This window comes from Schistocerca gregaria, chromosome 11 (genome assembly GCF_023897955.1).
Source record: "Schistocerca gregaria isolate iqSchGreg1 chromosome 11, iqSchGreg1.2, whole genome shotgun sequence".
NCBI classification, from domain to species: Eukaryota; Metazoa; Arthropoda; class Insecta; order Orthoptera; family Acrididae; genus Schistocerca; species Schistocerca gregaria.
Window position 1 is genome coordinate 76,187,492 of NC_064930.1, and position 15,696 is coordinate 76,203,187.

Consider the following 15,696-nt stretch of genomic DNA (forward strand, 5'->3'; position numbering starts at 1 on the left):
CTAACTAACCTAAGGACATCACACACATCCATGTCCGAGGCAGGATTCGAACCTGCGACCGTAACAGTCGCGCGGTTCCGGACTGAAGCGCCTAGAACCGATTGGTCACCGCGGCCGGCCCAACGATTACATAAATTATTATAAATAATTAATAAAACATTTACATAGACGATACGTCAGAGAGCATGGTCACACAAGTCACATTAAGTAAAAACAAACAAGTTACATGAGACACATGTAAGTATAATAGATAATAGTGTTGCAAACTGACTAGCGTCTGAAAGGGACACTAATTATTAGGCAACCAAACTTATAAGCAAGAATACTCTCGGCGTTGTCACTAAAATAGTACTGATCACTTTTTCCATTTTTTGTAAAAACGCAATAATACAAATCGATGAAAATTTTACACAAAAAATTGTCTCCTTTCTTATAACAGGTTTACTTAAAAACGAAAACTTAACACTGTTGCTATGGGTAAGTGATTTTATTCTTTTTTCTCGCGTTTGCAAAAAAAAAAAGCACTTGCTATAATGCAAACAAAAAATACCGGTTATCCGGAGCTAAAATATCGGTATCGGTTTTAAAAGGGTCTGTTTTTTCCACCCTGGGATCGACGGGAAGTTGTCCACGAAGAACCGCGATCAAACCGACCACCAGTGAAAGATTTGGTCAAAGCTGTGGACAAAAAGACACGTGAGTACTGGCGGTTCACAATTTCAGCTTTACCACTGGGATTTCCGCATGTGGGCAGAACAACTTTGTGCAGAAAATCATCTCTGAAAAACCACAATTTCGGAAAATTGTGCGCTCGTTGGTGCCCCAGGCTGCTTACTGAGAAATACAAAATGGAAAGAATAGCTTGCGCTCTTGAGTTTTTGGACCGATGTCGTAAGGAAGATAGTCATCGTTTTGAGAAAATTGTCGTAAGGGACAAGGCGTGGGTTTCTAACATGAGCCCCGAGTCTGAACGTTTGTCAATGGTATGGCGTCAGACATCACCAGTCAAATTCAAGCCCAAGCAGACAGTCTCGACACGCAAGGTTATGGCAGCCATGTTTTCGGAGTATCGTTAGTCGAGTTCATGCAGCATAGGACGACAGAAACACAGCCGCTAAACTTCGACGTGCAATACAAAATAAGCTACGGGGCCTTTTGACGTCTGGAGTATTTTGTTGCTGGAAGACAGTGCCAGACCGCCATTCTGCCGTTCACACCTGAAATGTCATCAGATCTTTTGGGCGGGAACAGATTGTCCATCCACCGTACAGTCCAGACTTGGCGCCGAGCGATTTTCACTTGTTCCGCTACCCAAACGAGTTTCTCGGCGGCAAGCGCTTCGCAACAGATGGCGAGCTGAAAGAAGCAGTCTTCAACTGTCCATCCTCATAGTGGCACACTTAGGGACTCTCAAGCGTCTAGAGCGATATGACAAGTGTTTAAACAAATACAGAAACTAGAGGAACTGCTAAGGAATTAATTTTAAAAAATCCATGGTGGTTTATCTTGTATAAGGAATCGGATCTTACTTTCCGAATAATTCTCGTGATACGTTTCAAACGCTGATGATTACCACATTTATTTGTCAAAGTCGATATGTCAAATATTTATATCAAGGAAAGTTGATGGTGTCGTCAGGCCTCGCCGTAGATTTGATCGTTAAAATTGTTCGTCTTCTGTTCATTGCAATGTCAAATATAACCGGCTGGAGCGCTGGCGTCGCTACAGCTACCGCATTTAACGTCTCTGTAGTGTGCTTGTAAACATAGCTTTGAATTTGGTGTGTTCCTTCGACTCTTTAATAAAGTTGCTTCGACTAGGGGGGGGGGGGGGGGGGTGCAAGGGGCACATTGCATTCTATTAATTGTGTGTTGATTGGTAGGTGAAATATGCTGCAGGTGACATTGTCCACAATCAGCTGCAGCCATACATCTCTACATCTGCAAACATCCAGGCAGCGTCTCAGCAAGCCTGAGTAGAGTATGTGGCCACGCACTAAAATAAGAAATTCTTTCTTAGCTTTCCGTTCTACTTTGTCTGTTTTTGAACTCTGGATGCCACAAGTTAAAAAGCGCTTCATCTGTTCTGTACCTTTTTATTAATTTTGTAGTTCTGGGAACACTAATTCCATTAATTAAATTATTCAAAATTAAAAATAGTTCTGATTGCCCACGTAGTGTAATAAATATATATTTGCATTTACATATTCCCCCTTCAAAGCTTTATAAATCGCTTCGCACGTGTCTGGAATTATTTTGGTAATGTGCAATGTGATACAGTAGCTCTCTCCAGTATCAAGATATCCCAGTGCCACAGTTTGTATATATTCTGCACATATAGAATTTATCGAGAGAGTATTATGTTTTGCAATATGAGCCACTTCCCTGAGCAAATACTGAAATACAATCTCATCGATTCGTAAGTAATTTATATATGACACGACACACTCAACTTGCAGCTCTCGTAACAAATTTCGCTGAATGCTTTTACTATCTAGACGTAATACCTATGGCTTCATCCAAATATGTTTCCTTTTTTTCCGACGCTTTTGTTCCAAATGCTACACACAATACAGTTGCGGTACTAACTGAACAGTCGCGACACTTGTCTCGTTTTAGTGGCCTGCCGCGTCAGCAGCGCGCCAAGCGGCCAATAAGCTAAACTGCGAATTCGGCGCGATCGTGAAGGCGAATAGTGATTGTTTATTTTGATTTCTACAATGGTTTTCACAAGCGGGAGCGTTTGTAGCGCAATAAATTGCAGGAACAACATGAAGAAGACACCACAGCTGTCTTTTATTTAGGTTTCCTAAGGATCCTGAGAGGTATACATCATATTACTAAACTGTATCGTCAGGATTCACTTGCAAACTTCATGTGTATTAATGATTAATATTTCGTTTTAGGAGAAGAAAATAGCTAACTAATAGCAGACGAGAAGCCCTTATGAAAAAAAGACCCAGTTCACCTATATAATAATATTAGGTTTTGTTCGCTACATTTCGAACAAAACCAGTTCATGAACGCAGACAATAATAAACTCGTGTGGAATGCAGTACCCACACTGTTAGACACCCCAAATAAGCTACCTCAAGTTACTATGAAGAGGAAACTGCCACAAAGATTCGACAATCCATCTAAAGCTGTAAAACAGTCCTATGAAAAAAAAAAAAAAAAACCAGCCAGTTCAGCTCTTCATGTACCAGTGCCAGATTCGTGTGGATCGTCAACACAGACCTGCTTTGACGATGAAGTGGTTAGATTGAGTGCAGTTATTCGTGTCTTACAAGAGTGTAATGTTTGGTATGTATTTCATTCACTTCTGTTTGTTAGTCAATTTTCCTTGCTTCCTTCGTGCGATGACATTTTGTTAGCACCTTGTTCACTGACAGATTGTTTGAAAATTATTCAAATGTTTGGTTTTGCGTGAAATGTAACGTAATCAGTTCATTATAATGTTTCTAACATATTTCTCCCACTATTTTCAGTTGCTTGTCCCACTTACAATAATATAAGATGGTCGTACTTGCGGCAACAAGCGACAATGACAAATATTGTAGGCCTACAGAACGATAAACGAGCTATCGATCGCTTTTGCATGTAGAGGTACATGTCTGTGCTTCTTACGTGTGAATCTGTGTATGTTCTTTTGGTATCAACGAAGTAAGGTGCAATTCTATCTAACGTCACAAATGACTCTTCAGGACTGTGTTGTACGTTGCCACTCGATTAATGGTTTTTGTCCATACTTGCGCGTATTTTAGAATCATTTTTAGAAACATATATGCTTTCTGATACTACACAAACCCTTGGAGGCCAGAAAATAACTCAAATATTTCGTAAATTACGTAGGAAATGAAGGTAAAACAAACTATGCTTACGACGCGTCTGATGATCACCTTACTCGCCGCTTGGGGAGCTAGTGTCGCTCCATTTGTCAAACGGTAACAGCTTTAGCAGCAGTGGGTGTCACGACTGACTGATCATACTTCTTTGTCAAAGAAATTTGATGGTGTAATACGAGCCAAAGTGCTAATGTCTACGGAGACGGGTGTGAACCAGCGACGACCTGCTTGTGCCGTGACATTTGCACAAGCCGAGCTGACAGTCCATGAAATGCAAATGGCTCCGTTCTCGCTGCGGTGATTACACGTAGCCATTTAACCAGCCCGTTTTGACTGCACGCATTAGGCGGGCCCGTGTTCACTGACCCAGATGTCTCGCTAGTAGCGGTTTGTGCGAGGAGAGAAAGACTAGTCTGTACTAGTGCAGCATGTACCGGTCCCGTGAAACCAGTTTTCAGTATGACAATGTCTCACGGTTACCCTACGAGTCTACCGTTTCTGTTTATTAAATTTCACTAGTTTTGAGAAACCTAAGAGTAATAGTATTACAACGGCAGTGCTTTGGAAATCTTCTAGTCGCTTTGGCGCGCCTGGGAGATGCAGTACTTGGGCCGCGCTAGTCAATGTATTTCGGGCGTTCTGAAGGGACGGACATGTCGTACTCTATGTCGGAGGTTGTCATAAAGTTACCTTACTATTAAGAAAGCTATGTGGAGTGTTGTAGAAGACAGTGTCGAAAGTGATATTTTAAAATATAACCACGCAGAACACATTAATGAAAGGTGTCTCCTACCATCCTTTTCAGTACTACAGGTTTTGCTCTCTGTAGATACAGAGACTTACCTGGGCAAGTGGTATTCCATTAAAAGCACAATCACAGACTCAAGTTCGAGAAGACAGCATAGCGGCCTCCGCCGAAGAAGATCCCACGACCGACGAGCTGTCTTCTGCTCTGGGGACACAACCTTAGAAGACGGCAGATTGGTGGAAAGAACGATTAGGGACTCTTGTTTCATTTCTACAGATCTCTCCAGCTTCCAGATCTGACTTCCAACACGACAATGTATAATTTTATAACTGGCTGATCCGACCATCGTAACACCTAGTGGTCAATTGCGGTTTATATAGGGGTGACCAAATACCTCTACATCCACATTCCGCAATCCACCTGACTCTGTGTGGCGGAGGTTACCCTGTGTACCTCTATCGGTTCTCCCTTCCATTCTCTTATAGTTCGTGGAAAGAAATATTGTCGGTATGCCTCTCTGTGGACTCTAATCTCTCTGATTTTATCCTCACGGTCCCCTCGCGAGATATACGTACGAGGGAGCAATATACTGCTCGACCTCTCGGAGAAGGTATGTTCTCGAAACTCCAACAAAAGCCCATACCGAGCTACTGAGCGCCTCTCCTGCAGAGTCTTCCACTGGAGTTTATCATCTCTGTAACGTTTTCGTGATTACTAAATAATCCTGTAACGAAGCGCGCTGCTCTCCGTTGGATCTTCTCTATCTCTTCTACAACCCTATCTGGTACGGATCCCACACTGCTGAGCAGTATTCGAGAAGTGGGCGAACAAGCGTACTGTAACCTACTTCCTTTGTTTTCGGACGGCACTTCCTTAGGATTCCTCCAATGAATCTCATTCTGGAATCTGCTTTACCGACGATCAACTTTATATGGTCATTACATTTTAAATCATTCCTAATGCCTACTCCCCGGTAATTTGTGGAATTGACTTTACAGTTGCTGACTTGCTATACTGTAGCTAAATGATAAGGGATCTTTCTTTCTATATATTCGCAGCACATTACACTTGCCTACATTGAGAGTCAATTGCCATTCCCTGCACCGTGCGTCAATTCGCTGCAGATCCTCCTGCATTTCAGTACAATTTTCCATTGTTACAACCTCTCAATATACCACAGCATCATCCGCAAAAAGCCTCAGTGAACTTCCGATGTCATCCACCAGGTCATTTATGTATATTGTGAATAGCAACGGTCCTACGACACTCCCCTGCGGCACACCTGGAATCACTCTTACTTCCGCAGTCTTCTCTCTCCATTGGGAATGACATGCTGTGATCTGTTATCTAGGAACTCTTCAATCCAATCACACAATTGTGTCTGATAGTCCATATGCTCTTACTTTGTTCATTAAACTGCTGTGGGGAACTGTATCGAACACCTTGCGTAAGTCAAGAAACACGGCATCTACCTGGGAACCCGTGTCTATGGCCCTCCGAGTTTCGTGTACGAATAGCGCGAGCTGGGTTTCACACGACCGTCTTTTTCGAAACCCATGCTGATTCCTACTGAGTACATTTCTACTGTCCAGAAAAGTCATTATACTCGAACATAATACGTGTTCCAAAATTCTACAACTGATCGACGTTAGAGATATCGGTCTAGTTCTGCACGCTTTTCATTATATAGCGTAAATTAGCAGTACAACACTGGCGTACATTTTCCTTATGCTTCCATTGTTTATTTTCAACGCTAGCAAGTGGACGAGTTGCGTTAGAGAGGAGACGAAGTCAAGTTTGTGTTACGTTTCTCGTAACATCATATTTACTGGAATGGCGTACTGTGCCACGTTTTCGAAAAGGTCTCGAGGAGAGGGAGATTACCAAATAAAATACAGTGAGCTGTTTAGCAAAGATAGACTGCTCTTCATATCTTAGTAAAGGAAAAAGTCCCAATAACGGTATCTAAGCTGGTTAATGTCCCCTTTGTAGTTAATCGTTTACTTTGTACATTTCCTATTTTCGTTCTGGGCAAAACTTAATTCGTGGTGGCAAGATAAATTGGGCAATCTGTGTACTATTACTAAGAGAAAAGTCGGATCACCGGTGCACGGGTTGTTCATTTGGCAAAACGTTTGGGCAATCAGAGACTCGTGATCGCGAGTAGGAATGGAGATACGGCTGGTGAGTGCTAGTTACCCACTCCGATCACACTGCGATCGTTCGTGCGAGAATGGCCAGCGTATCTTGGCAGAGAGTCACGGTAGCGAAGATAGACTTCGTGCCAAGTTAGTGTCCCTCCACTACACTCACTCCTCTCCTCCCTCCCCACTTCTCTCCCACTCTGCGCGCACGCTCAAACAATAGCAAGTAACCACCGCGTGTTCGCAGTAGAGATGACACCATTAGTTCTGACCTCTGAGCACACTCGGTTGTGCAGGACTTGGTAAGTCGCTTCAAATCAGAAGGTTGAAGTTATGTCACGTCTCACAAAGCTACTGCTAAAAGCAGCACTGCATTTCACTCATGTACGATTCCTTCTTGCCGTAAAACTTGCAACACTTGTAGGTTTACACCTGGGCTAAGAACTAGATTGTTTCCCGCAACCACCACGTGAACCCCAACTCGCAAATTTCTCAGACGACGTGCTGAAAGCCATGGATCAGGCAGTCGGGCAGGTATAGTAATTCTCGATTTCCGAAAAGCCTCCGCTTGTTATCTCAAGTACAATCATATGGAGCATCAGACGAAATATGCGACAGCAGTGAGGATTTCTCGGTATGGTGGACGCAGTATGTCATCTTGGATGCAGAGCCATCGACAGATGGATTCTGGTGTGCCCCCAGGGAAGTTTATTAGGTCTCCTGCTGTTCATCTGTACTACTATACATATAAAGACAGGTCGCAGTTTAATGTTGCTGCCGAAAATCTGTAATAGTTCTTGACCGATTTACTTCAAATTTTTCACAATACCCTAATAAATGTTCAGCCAGCCGCAGGCTACATAATATATATATTATATATACGAAAGGGAGAAACATTGTTCGCATAAATCTCGCAAAGTCCTTGACCAATTTATTTGGAATTTTTACACGATGATCTAATAAAATAGATTCAGCTGCTGGAGAGGTGTTTCCTGTCCTGGTGTATTACTGACACCAAACAATTTATCCAGTCATTTTCAGTGACTTCACTTCCCAATCCAGGTATCGTTTGCTGCAACAAATGCTGTTCAGGATCGGAGAGAGAGAGAGAGAGAGAGAGAGAGAGAGAGAGAGAGAGAGAGAGAGAGAGAGAGGGAGAGAGAGAGAGAGAGAGAGAGAGAGAGAGAGAGAGAGGGAGAGGGAGAGGGAGAGAGGGGGGGGGAGAGAGGGGGGGAAGGGTGAGAGGGGGGGAAGGGTGAGAGGGGGGGGGAGGAGCAGATGGACAGAGTGTGGTGAAGCGGAGATGGACGAAGAGAGGTGAGGAGGAAATTACGATGTACATACAATTCCCGTACATATTCAAAAATTGAGAGGCTCGGCAGTAAACAATGGTAATGGACAGTCTGCGAGGAATAGAGATATTAATTGTAAAATATTACAGATGGCATGTTTCATTCATATAAGTAAAAAGTTTCACGGAAAGCCGATAGATGGCACCACTTTGTCAACTTTCTGATTTTCGCTGGTGGCAGCTTTTTCGATGCGTGTGCAAGTTAACAATGCCAAGTGTCTAATACATGGCGTAAAGTGAGAGCGAAGTGTCCAAGGTTCGTGTGAAAAACAAGCTTTTCAGTGAGTTCTTTTGAACGAGTGTATATGTGACCTGGATACTTATGACTGATAAAGACCCGGAATACGTTCCTGAAGATAAAGCACTTCCAGACTTGTCGATAATCAGGTAAATATGAATATTTATTTCTGCAAGTAAACACTAACACTACTTACTTGCCACAGTAAGAAATCCAGATTAGTTTTTATGAAGTATTACGGTATCTGTAAATGGTTAATACCTAGCCTTCTAACAGCAATCGGTATTAAGTTACCGATCTGTTGTTATGGAGTTTCTCTATTCTGCATGATTATTTTTTCACTTTTTTTTCCTTTAGAAGGTGTGTGGGAGAGCTTCAATGTATGTGTTACATAATGAAAACTACAGTGGATGTATAATTTCAGGCGTTTTATTGTTCATGTACTGAGAAACAATGTTTTAAAAAAAGTAATAATATTAAGTAAATGTACAGAGAATAAAATGTTTTCATGTGAAAGAATGTTCATTAAGTGTGTTCAGACTACAATGTTAAGTACGTGTTCCTGAAAGATTGAAAGATTTTTTTCGAGTTGATATTACATACTAAATACATGTAACTAGTGACACTGTGTAATAAAGCAATGCTGTACCCGAAAAAATATGATTTTGTATGTTATTTCAGACATCTGATTTATGGGATTTTATTAAAATACTTGTGGTGCTTTTTCTCAGAACTACTGATTTGTCCCTTGCCATATTTACTGCCGAGCCCTTAAATTGCTAAGGTTCGCCAGTGTCGAAATTAACGGCATTGCAGGCAATATTAAAGATACCTCGCGCTTTTCACAACTCGCGCATGAACTGCTGCCCGAAAGACGCTGCACAAATATTCAGTCGGACCTTGACCAGACTTCAGAAGTGTCGCAAAGATTGGTAAATTGCTGTTCATGTACACAAATGGAAAACTGTGAACTTCAAAAAACGTGAAGAGATCAGCAACAACTGGAATCGGTCACCGCATAAATACACCCGAGTACGACACTTCTTAGAGGCATGAAATGTAATGATTACATACGTTGATTCGTGTGTGAAGCAGGTGGAAGGCATCGGTTTATTGGTTGAATACAGGGAAAATGCAATCAGTATACAGAGAAAATTGCTTAAACACCTGTGTGACCCTAAATGTGTGTGTGAAATCTTATGGGACTTGACTGCTAAGGTCATCAGTCCCTAAGCTTACACACTTTAAATTATCCTAAGGACAAACACACACACTCCCATGCCCGAGGGAGGACTCGAACCTCCGCCGGCAGCAGCCGCAAAGTGCATGACTGTAGCGCGCCAGACCGCTCGGCTAATCCCGCACGGCCTTTCTAGACCACTCATTAAGTGAAACTTCCTGGCAGATTAAAACTGTGTGCCCGACCGAGACTCGAACTCGGGACCTTTGCCTTTCGCGGGCAAGTGCTCTACCAACTGAGCTACCGAAGCGCGACTCACGCCCCGTCCTCACAGCTTTACTTCTGCCAGTATCTCGTCTTCTACCTTCCAAACTTTACAGAAGCTCTTCTGCGAAACATGCAGAACTAGCACTCCTGAAAGAAAGGATACTGTGGAGACATGGCTTTGCCACAGCCTGGGGGATGTTTCCAGAATGAGATTTTCACTCTGCAGCGGAGTGTGCGCTGATATGAAACTTCCTGGCAGATTAAAACTGTGTGCCCGACCGAGACTCGAACTCGGGACCTTTGCCTTTCGCGGGCAAGTGCTCTACCAACTAGCAGAAGTAAAGCTGTGAGTACCGGGCGGGAGTCGTGCTTCGATAGCTCAGTTGGTAGAGCACTTGCCCGCGAAAGGCAAAGGTCCCGAGTTCGAGTCTCGGTCGGGCACACAGTTTTAATCTGCCAGGAAGTTTCATATCAGCGCACACTCCGCTGCAGAGTGAAAATCTCATTCTGGATACTCGTTAAGTGTCTGACACTGGTAACAAATACAACTAATAGCAGATACTGAACGAATGCGGTATACAGGGAAGTACAGCCCAGGGCAGTAGACGTCAAGTGAAAAAACTCCCGTTAGTAACACGAAAACAAAGGAATTTAGTACATATGTTCATATAGACCTTTTTTGTTATCATGGTCTACGGAACGTGTCTACAAATACATTGTATCACGGTGAGGCAAAAAGATGTTAACATAAAATGGGTGTTACCTTTTGTTTTTTTTCTCAGATTAAACAATGGCGTCCCAACATTCCACTGAGGAACGAAGAGAGAGAACTGCCTCAATCGAGGTCTTTCAGCCCAAAGCTCCGTACACGAAATATTCAAGGCTTGGATTGGACGGAATGCACCGTTGCTCCAGACAGTTGGTAGGATCTACGGTAAGTGTGTAAGGACGGGGTCTGTTCAAGACGACTGCGAGGGAAGCAGCGATAGAAACAGCTGTTCAAATTGGGGAGAATACCATCTTCGTCCAGGGAGCGTTGGCAGCCCGCCCAACCAAGTGCTCGCGCACACTTTCTCTACAGACTAACGTTTCTCAAAGAGCACTGGGTACAATTTTTGCACCACAATTTAGGAACGAAGCCGCAGCACTTGGAAATTACACACCTGGAAATGGAAAAGGAACACATTGACACCGGTGTGTCAGACCCACCATACTTGCTCCGGAGAGGGCTGTACAAGCAATGATCACACGCACGGCACAGCGGACACACCAGGAACCGCGGTGTTGGCCGTCGAATGGCGCTAGCTGCGCAGCATTTGTGCACCGCCGCCGTCAGTGTCAGCCAGTTTGCCGTGGCATACGGAGCTCCATCGCAGTCTTCAGCACTGGTAGCATGCCGCGACAGCGTGGACGTGAACCGTACGTGCAGTTGACGGACTTTGAGCGAGGGCGTATAGTGGGCATGCGGGAGGCCGGGTGGACGTACCGCCGAATTGCTCAACACGTGGGGCGTGAGGTCTCCACAGTACATCGATGTTGTCGCCAGTGGTCGGCGGAAGGTGCACGTGCCCGTCGACCTGGGACCGCACCGCAGCGACGCACGGATGCACGCCAAGACCGTAGGATCCTACGCAGTGCCGTAGGGGACCGCACCGCCACTTCCCAGCAAATTAGGGACACTGTTGCTCCTGGGGTATCGGCGAGGACCATTCGCAACCGTCTCCATGAAGCTGGGCTACGGTCCCGCACACCGTTAGCCCGTCTTACGCTCACGCCCCAACATCGTGCAGCCCGCCTCCAGTGGTGTCGCGACAGGCGTGAATGGAGGGACGAATGGAGACGTGTCGTCTTCAGCGATGAGAGTCGCTTCCGCCTCGGTGCCAATGATGGTCGTATGCGTGTTTGGCGCCGTGCAGGTGAGCGCCACAGTCAGGACTGCATACGACCGAGGCACACAGGGCCAACACCCGGCATCGTGGTGTGGGGAGCGATCACCTACACTGGCCGTACACCTCTGGTGATCGTCGAGGGGACACTGAATAGTGCACGGTACATCCAGACCGTCATCGAACCCATCGTTATACCATTCCTAGACCGGCAAGGGAACTTGCTGTTCCAACAGGACAATGCACGGCCGCATGTATCCCGTGCCACCCAACGTGCTCTAGAAGGTGTAAGTCAACTACCCTGGCCAGCAAGATCTCCGGATCTGTCCCCCATTGAGCATGTTTGGGACTGGATGAAGCGTCGTCTCACGCGGTCTGCACGTCCAGCACGAACGCAGGTCCAACTGAGGCGCCAGGTGGAAATGGCATGGCAAGCCGTTCCAAAGGACTACATCCAGCATCTCTACGATCGTCTCCATGGGAGAATAGCAGCCTGCATTGCTGCGAAAGGTGGATATACACTGTACCAGTGCCGACATTGTGCATGCTCTGTTGCCTGTGTCTATGTGCCTGTGGTTCTGTCAGTGTGATCATGTGATGTATCTGAACCCAGGAATGTGTCAATAAAGTTTCTCCTTCCTGGGACAATGAATTCACGGTGTTCTTATTTCAATTTCCAGGAGTGTATTCAGCAGCTGAAAAATACCGACGAGCAAGTACGTGTGAGCGTTGCACGAAGTATCTTGGAAGTGAATGAAGCCTGACATTCTGTTCTAGTTCTCTGACAAAGCAACGTTCCACCTCGGGGGTCGTGCGAACTAGAGATGGGTAGTTCGCGAATGAACGGGTGCAAAGGAACGGTTCACCAAGATGAACGAAAGAACCGAGGAACGAATTCCAAGGAACGATCGGTCCATAGTTCACTTCGGTCGCGGCAGTCTACTAATAGTTCCCGGGAACGATGAACGATCGGTTCATAGTTCTCTAGTTCACTTCGGTCGCGGCGGTCACTTGGGCAGTTCTCGTTCCAGCCTCGGTCGCGTGCTCGTATCAGCTTCGGCCTTCTTCGGCCGCACTCGTCGTTCTTCGCACGACAGCCTGACTGTTCCACTGCCGACTGCTCCCGGTTAGTTCAGTATCCAGTTGCTCGTTTCGTTCACTGCGCTCGCCCAGTTTACATGTGTTCCAAACTGTTCTTGCACTTGGTTCTGGCTATTCAGCGTCCACGATCGGTAATCAAAAAGTATTTTATAGTTACGTAGATTTCGTTGCATGTAATAGGTACGTCTTTTCAGGTAACAAAAGGGCATATCAGCTCACTTCATTATATCGATGAACATCAGAAGACATAGTTATAACAAGGTTTTTTTTTCGTTATTCATATATCTTTTGGTTTCATCGACTTGATTCAGCAGCTAAGTTTCAATAATTTGCTTAATTTTCAGTGTAAGAAAATTCATATAAAACGATTATCGTGTATCTTTTATATACAAAACATTATATTTAGGAAGGCTCTAATTATTTTTAAGTTTGTTGTTTCGAATCTGCATTACCTGGTAGTTTGGTTTTCTTGAGGAAAAAGAAAAAATAAATAAAAAAAATAAAAATAAAAGAAAAGATTTGGGTTTGGGTCATCTTGGCTCAGTAGGAAAATCGGTGCTCTCCATTTGAAAAGACATAGTGTGCCATAAAATCGTATTTACTTATTATCTCAAAAATATTAGTTCAGAAGGAGCTTTCAAACCAAAAACATTACTACTGCGAACATTATTATTATTATCATTATTATTATTATTGCTGCATTAACTTAATAAAGCAATATAAAAGCCTAATTTTTACTACGCGTGTGACGCAAGTATGAGAAAACCCCATTTTATTTTATGCTCCCATAAAATATCTACTTCGCCTACGAACTCAGAGACAACGTGAAGTATATATAGGGTGTAAACCATTATTGTTGACAACGTAGCATAGCTTTGTAGTGAAAGTCGATACGAAGAATTTTATACAAGACACTTGTGGTCTATTAAGTTGGGAGACAGCCACCAACAGGTTTACAAGACTGCATGAGCTATAGACCATACGCGTCGCTTGAGTTTTTCATGTTTTCTTCTGCAGCTCTCTACACATCGTCATCGATTGTTTCGCAGTTCTTGCTTGCATTAGCTTGTTATTTCTTCACTGGCTAATTATTACATGTTTGTCTGTTTGTTGTATCTGCTCGTAACGGGCAACACACTGGTGGCAAGTCTGTACTCGGGGCCGGTTTTCCGTGCACCACCCAATATTATTTCCTTGCGATCAGTCACACGACGCTACAGTTGGCTTAACGACAGGTTCTGCACAATCACAGAAATTACTTCTAAAAGTGTGTAAGAATTCTGGGATGAATAAACACTCTATACTTCAGGGGGGAGGCAAGTGCCCCCTCTTGCTGCCCTCCATCCTTCAGTCCAGTTTCTCTTAGGAACCACATACCGAGCACAAATGAACGGTGAACGAGTAAAAATGAACGGTTCCCAAAACAGAACGATCAGAAGTGAACTAGTTCCCAAGGATGAACGAGTTTGCCCATCTCTAGTGCGAACCAGCAAAACAGTGTCATCTGGGCGACGGAGCACACCCTGGAAATTCCAGGAGCACATGCGGGATTGCCCCCAAGGTGAAGGTTCGTTGTGCAGTGAGCAAATCTGAAGCGATTGGACGCTTCTGTTTTGAAGAACAGGCCATCAGTAGAGAGAACTGTCTACCGTGCTCAGAGCGCGTTCGTGGAGGGGAATACACCACTCGCCACTGTCTTGCGAGGCTACTTCCAGCAATACGGCGGCCCGGTCTATTACAGTCAGATGGTATCGGGAAAACATGGGAGACACGTTTGGTAAACGCTGGGATTGGTACAGGTGGTCCTCTCCAACGGCCAGCACGGTCACCCAACCAGACATTGTGGGGCACGGTCGAGGATCGATTCTATGCCAGACAACCTGGCAACTTGGACGGACAGAGGCACCGTATCACTCAGGCCATCGCCTCCGTCCCTGCCCAAATGGTCCAGTGTGTCTTACCGTCAACAATGGACAGACACTATCAGCGCACTGAGCGGGACGCGTCCCAAACAAACTCTGTAACCACATCTATGCCTCGTAATTTCACGTGATAAAACACGCTTGTAATATAACCTTTTTATGCCTGACCCTGCATACAGGGTTATTTTATCCACCGTGTACTACCAACTCTAGGGATCGATTAATGAGAGGATACGGAACATAAAAGTCCAATGAACTTTTGTCTGGAAACGTATGGTTTCCATGGTAGAGGCCTTTTATTCAACCATATTTTGTTATACGGACTGCGGTAAGGTACGAGCTGTGCCACGCAGCCACAGTTACGATACTCATGGTTTCCTCCTAGAATATGGTACTGTTCCCCATACGTCTTACCCTAGCACCCTCTCATGCAATAGTAATTGGTAACTGTTGTGTCCGATTCACTTCCCTTGCTGACTTACCTTGTACTGCCGTAGCGAAATGCAGGAAGATCTGCAGCGGATAGGCACTTGGTGCAGGGAGTGGCAACTGACCCTTAACATAGACAAATGTAATGTATTGCGAATACATCGAAAATAGGATCCTTTACTGTATGATTATATGATAGCGGAACAAACACTGGTAGCAGTTACTTCTGTAAAATATCTGGGAGTATGCGTACTGAACGATTTGAAGTGGAATGATCATATAAAATTAGTTGTTGGTAAGGCGGGTGCCAGGTTGAGATTCATTGGGAGTGACCTTAGAAAATGTAGTCCATCAACAAAGGAGGTGCCGGCCGCGGTGGTCTCGCGGTTCTAGGCGCGTAGTCCGGAACCGTGCGACTGCTGCGGTCGCAGGTTCGAATCCTTCCTCGGGCATGGATGTGTCTGATGTCCTTAGGTTAGTTAGGTTTTAAGTAGTTACAAGTTCTAGGGGACTAATGACCAAAGCAGTTGAGTCCCATAGTGCTCAGAGCCATTTGAACCATTTTTTTCAAAAAAGGAGGTGGTTT

General features: G+C 44.6%; 1 protein-coding gene and 1 non-coding gene across 6 annotated transcripts in view; one reads left to right on the forward strand and one right to left on the reverse strand.

Moving 5' to 3' along the window:
* Positions 1 to 15,696, reverse strand: part of LOC126295342 (uncharacterized) — a 673,108-nt gene that overhangs the window by 135,130 nt on the left and 522,282 nt on the right. The gene's annotated exons all lie outside the window — the stretch shown is intronic.
* On the forward strand, positions 10,140 to 10,214 carry Trnas-cga (transfer RNA serine (anticodon CGA)). The gene has a single exon. It is a non-coding gene; the product is annotated as a tRNA-Ser (tRNA).